Source organism: Cupressus sempervirens, chromosome 7 (assembly GCF_028749045.1).
Source record: "Cupressus sempervirens isolate cs-2001-9-10 chromosome 7, ASM2874904v1, whole genome shotgun sequence".
Classification (NCBI taxonomy): Eukaryota; Viridiplantae; Streptophyta; class Pinopsida; order Cupressales; family Cupressaceae; genus Cupressus; species Cupressus sempervirens.
In genome coordinates this window covers 7,802,347-7,808,195 of record NC_143124.1, presented here as the reverse complement: position 1 = coordinate 7,808,195, position 5,849 = coordinate 7,802,347, and positions in this window count along the sequence as shown.

The following is a 5,849-nucleotide window of genomic DNA, read 5'->3' as shown; positions in this document are numbered from 1 at the left end:
ACTAGGGAGATGATTGAATTTTAGTATTGCTTACCATCCTCAGATAGGTGGATAGAGGGAGAGGGTGAATCAATTCAAGTAGAGGATTTACTTTGTATGTACTTCATGGGTCAACAATACAAATAGGAATAATATCTTCCTTTGGTTGAGCTTGCATTTAACAACTCATACCAAGAAACTCTAGGAATGACACCTTTTGAGGTGTTTTATGTGTGCAAGTGTCATACCTTTGTCAATTGGAACATAATAGAGGATCAAATTGTGATTGGTCTCAAGATGCTCAGAGAAATGGATGAGAAAATGGTCATGATTAGAGCTTGCTTGAAGGAGGCAGATGATAGGAAAAATATTTATGTAGATAGGAACCATACTTTTAGATAGTTTCAAGTGGGGGAAAATATATTTTTATGTGTGCATCCACATAAGAGTTCTATTTCCTTTAGCAAGTCTTTTAAGATTCCACCAACATATGTGGGACCATTTGATGTCATGGAGATCATCAACCATATGGCATATTGACTAGCTCTACCACTAGCTCTAGCCTATATCCATGGTGTCTTTCATATTTCATTGTTGAAGCTATATCATCCTGATGTCTATCATATTCTTGATCAATGTGATTTGTAGGTTTATGATCCAAGGTTAGTGCAAGTACACCCTACCCATGTTTTGGATGAGTGCACTATCAAGGTATGTGACAAAGAAGTCTTGCAGTATAATGTCCAATGGGATTAGTCTCTGTCGATAGTGCTAAATGGGAGGATGTTGATGATATGCATCGATCCTTCCCAAATCTTTTTGCATAGGATATTACATACTATTTATTTTATTTTTGGTTGATGTCTCATCCTTCTGGGGAGGGATGTCACGACTCGACTTTAGACCTCTTTATGTTTTTGGATATTTGGATTATCTGATTATATGTCTGACTTGACTTGTGTCAAAATGTATGGTTTTTTATGTTAGATTAATAGTTGATTTAATATATATGTATGAGTGTGTGTATATATATATGATTTCACATTATGACATATTAGTTTAGACTCATGAGTAGATAATTTACATGTTAATCATATGATTTTGATGTATAATTAATGCATATATTTTAATGATATGGTGAGTTGGAATTAAGATGATATCAATGTTATCATTAACTATGAATATTAGATTAATTTAAAATATTTAATGTACATGTGTAATGTAATTCTTTGAGTAATCTGGTGGGTACCAACTCATGGTGTGTTGGTAGGTCTCTAAGTTCTTCATTTATGAAGATGAGAGTATGGTTGAGGTAGAGGAGGCTAGCTCCTTAGTAGGGTTGGTTGTGATTATTTTGGTGATGCACAAACACACTTAGAAATATGCATTATGGAGTTAAAAAGTTATGTTTTTCTAGTCATAATTTTATGATTTACTATGTGCTATAAATTTAATATGATGAGTGATTAATTATTTTCATTCTTTTTATTTGTAGAAAAAGAATTATTCCTTTAAAAATCATTTTACCAAATTTAATACAATGTAGATATTATAAATAAATTCTTTTTGAATAATTGAATGTTAAGTAACCATTGGCATTCAATAATTGAATGCTAAATTATGAAAAAATAAGTCAAGCTTCATTTATAGAAATTTTTCTTTTATGGTGGAACAAAAAGTGAAAGTGTGACTTTAAAGGAGTGCGAGACAATAATTGTTCATTGTTTTCTTACTAAATATGGAAAATTTGATATATGGGGGGTTAAAAATAAGGGCCCATTTTTTTCACAGAATTGGATCAGAAATGAGATAATGGTAACCTGATTTTGTCAAATTCATCATTTGTATCCACAATGATAAAACGGAATCAGAATTTAGGAATTCTAATTTTGCCCCAAAATTAAGTTACCAGTGTTCCATCTCGATAGGTGGAAATGGGAATTGACTTCCATTTTTACTTTTTGAGGATTGAGACAAAAATAATAAACTATTAATTTTGAAGTTTGACATTTTTGAATTTAGATAAGAACCTTATTTTTTTACCATTTTGAACCTCTCTATGTTTTTACCACCTTCCCATCTCTACATTTGGAGCTTTAGAAGAGCTTCCTAGAGATATCTGAGCTAGACAATATTTTGGCCTTGACAATTAAGATTTTGAATATCCTTGAAATCTTTAAAGACTAGAGAAGCACATCCAATAGTTTTGAAAATAACTAAACCATATGTAAAACTTACTCATATAGAAATTATATTGTAAATAGTATTAATTGACTTAATATCATCCAAAGACAAATTAGAATAGAAGATTATTTTCTTTTTAAATTAAACTGAATGTACATAACTTAAAAACTTATATAATTATAAGTTTTAAGAAATACTAATTGAGAAAATGGGTAAGTGAACCAAGTTGTGGTGCCAAAAGTGTGGTATATGTGGACACCTTTCTTTTGAAATCAGCAATTTATGAACTTCAACAAGAATTTGAAGATAGTTACGCTCAAAATTTTAAGATATGACAGAAGAGAAAATAGTAATCCTTTGAATCTAGTTTCTAAACTACTAATTTCTTTTTAAAATTATTTAGTTTTAGCTCCACAAAAGAGGTGGCCATAGAAATTGGTACCGTTTATTCCAAAAAAATATAACATAGTATATAATAGATCTATTATATAATTTTTATTAAAAAGTGCATAATAGATGTATTTCAAAGAAAGAAGAACAAAAATAACTATTGGCTTCTGTGGCTATTTCTTCCAAAGACATTACAAGATTTTAAATACAAACCCATTTATTATTGTAGTAACCTTTGACATGCAAATAGTCATTTTATTGTTGAAAATTGAAAGTGAAGAGTCTCTTATTAAGATAGTAAGTAGTTCATATAAGTAACTTTGAATAAAAGAATAATTTTTATTTAATTATTTATATGATCTTTTGTTGGATTTAGTATTCAAAACTTTGTTTTTATATTCACTATTGTCAATTTTATTATTAAAATTGTTAATAATGCACATTCCTGATTGTGTAGGGTTGAGGAAAGTAGTGATAGAGGACATGCATTGCACTCCTTATTCAGGTCATTCTAGAGTGACCAAGATGGTTGTTGATATGAGGTTGCTTTACTTTTGGCTAGGGTTGAAACATGACGTGTCATCCTTTGTAGCCCACTATTTAGAATGCCAACAAGTCAAGGTTGAGCATGTTCATTCAATAGCATTACTTTAACCTCATGATATACATGAATGAAAATGAAAAGCCATCTCCATGAACTTTATTTAGGGATTACCCATGACTAGATCAAGACACAATGTTATTCTAGTAGTGGTTGATAAGTTAACCAAGGTTTCACATTTCATACCTGGAAGTTTGCAAGATGGATCCTTGGCTTTGTCCTAGAAGTTTGTATAAGAGGTTGTCAGATTGCATGGTGTACATGAGACTATCATTTTTGAGAGGGACATGAAGATGACATCAAGGTTCTAGATGACCTTAAATACTTCACTAGGGACACAATTGAATTTTAGTACTACTTACCATCCTCAGATAGGTGGATAGATGGAGAGGGTGAATCAATTCAAGTAGAGGATTTACTTTGTATATACTTCATGGATCAACAATATAAATAGGAATAATATCTTCCTTTGGTTGAGCTTGCATCTAACAACTCATACTGAGCAACTCTAGGACTGACACCTTTTGAGGTGCTTTATGTGTGCAAGTGTCATACCTTTGTTAATTGGAACATAATAGAGGATCAAATTTTGATTGGTCTCGATATACTTAGAGAAATGGTAGAGAAAATGGTCATGATTATAGCTCACTTGAAGGAAGTAGATGATAGGAAAATGATTTATGCAGATAGGAATCATACTTTAAGATAGTTTTGGATGGGGGACAATGTATTTTTGTGTGTGCATCCACATAGGAGTTCTATTTCCTTCAACAAGTCTTCTAAGCTTCCACCAAGATATGTGGGACCATTTGATGTCTTCAAGGTCATCAACCCTATGGCATATTGACTCGCTCTACCACCAACTCTAGCCTATATCCATGATGTCTTTCATGTTTCATTATTGAAGCTATATTATCCTAATGCATATCATATTCTTGATCTGTGTCATTGGGAGGTCTAGGATCCACTGGTAGTGTAGGTACAACCTACCCACCTTTTGGATAAGTGCACTATCAAGGTATGTGACAAAGAAGTCTTGTAGTATAATGTCCAATGGGATTGGTTCTCTATCCATAGTGCTACATGGGAGGATGTTGATGATATGCATTGATCCTCCCCAAATCTTTTTGCATAGGCTATTACATACTATTTATTTTATGTTATGGTATTTTTTTAATGTTATGTGACATCAAGTCGATGTCTCTTCCTACTGGGGAGCGACATCACAACTCAACTTTAGACCACCTTATGTTTCTAGATATTTGGATTATTTGATTATATATATATATCATGTTATGGCATGTTAGTTTAGACTCATGTGTAGATAATTGACATGTTAATCAATTGGAATTAAGATGATATCAATGGTATCATTAAATATGAATAATAGATTAATTTAAAATATTTAATGTTTATGTGTAATGTAATTGTTTGAGTTTTCTGGTGGGTACCAACTTGTGGTGTGTTGGCAAGTCTCTAAGTTCTTCATTTATGAAGATGAGAGTGTGGTTGAGGTAGACGAGGCTAGCTCCTTGGTAGGGTTGGTTGTGATTATTTTGGTGATGCACAAACATACTTAGAAATATGCATTGTGGAGTTAAAAAGTTATGATTTTCTAATCATAATTTTAACATTTACTATGTGCTATAAATTTAGTATGATGAATGATTAATTATTTTCTTTCTTTTTATTTGTACAAAAAGAATTATTCCTTTGAAAATTGTTTTAGCAAATTTAATATAATATAGATATTATAAATAAATTCTTATTCAATAATTTAATGCTAAGTAACTGTTAGCATTCAATAATTGAATGCTAAATTATGAAAAAAAAAGTCAAACTTCATTTATAGAAATGTTTCTTTTATGATGGAACAAAAAGTGAAAGTGTGGCTTTAAAGGTGCACGAGACAATAGTTGTTCATTGTTTTCTTACTAAATATGGAAAATTTGATATACAAGGATTTAAAATTAAGGGCCCATTTCTTTTACAGAATTGGATCAGAAATGAGATAGTGGTAACCCGATTTTGTCAAATTCATCATTTGTATACAAAATGATAAAATGGAATTAGAATTTTGGAATTCTAATTTTTCCCCAAAATCAAATTACTAGTGTTCCATCTCAATAGGTGGAAATGGGAATTAACTTCTAGTTTTACTTTTTGAGGATTGAGAAAAAATAATAAACTATTAATTTTGAAGTCCGACATTTTTGAAGTTAGATAAGAACCTTATTTTTTTACCATTCTGAACCTCTATATGTTTTTACCACCTTCTCATCTATGCATTTGGAGCTTCAGAAGAGCTTGCTAGAGATATCTCGGCTAGACAATATTTTGCCCTACTTGTGAATGGCAAGGGAGGAGATCTAGGAGCTATATCTAGTAGAATAGCCTTGAAATCTTTAGAGATTGGAGAAGCACATCCAATAGTTTTGAAAAGAACTAAACCATATGTAAAACTTACCCATATTGGAAATCATAGTGTAAATAGTATTAAGTGACTTAATATCATCCAAAGATAAATTAGAATAGAAGATTATTTTCTTTTTTTTAAATTAAATTGATGGTACATAAAAACTTATATAATTATAAGTTTTGAGAAATACTAATTCAAAAAATGGGTAAGTGCACCAAGTTGTGGTGCCAAAAGTGGGGTATAAGTGGACACCTTTTTTTTTCTGAAATTAGCAAT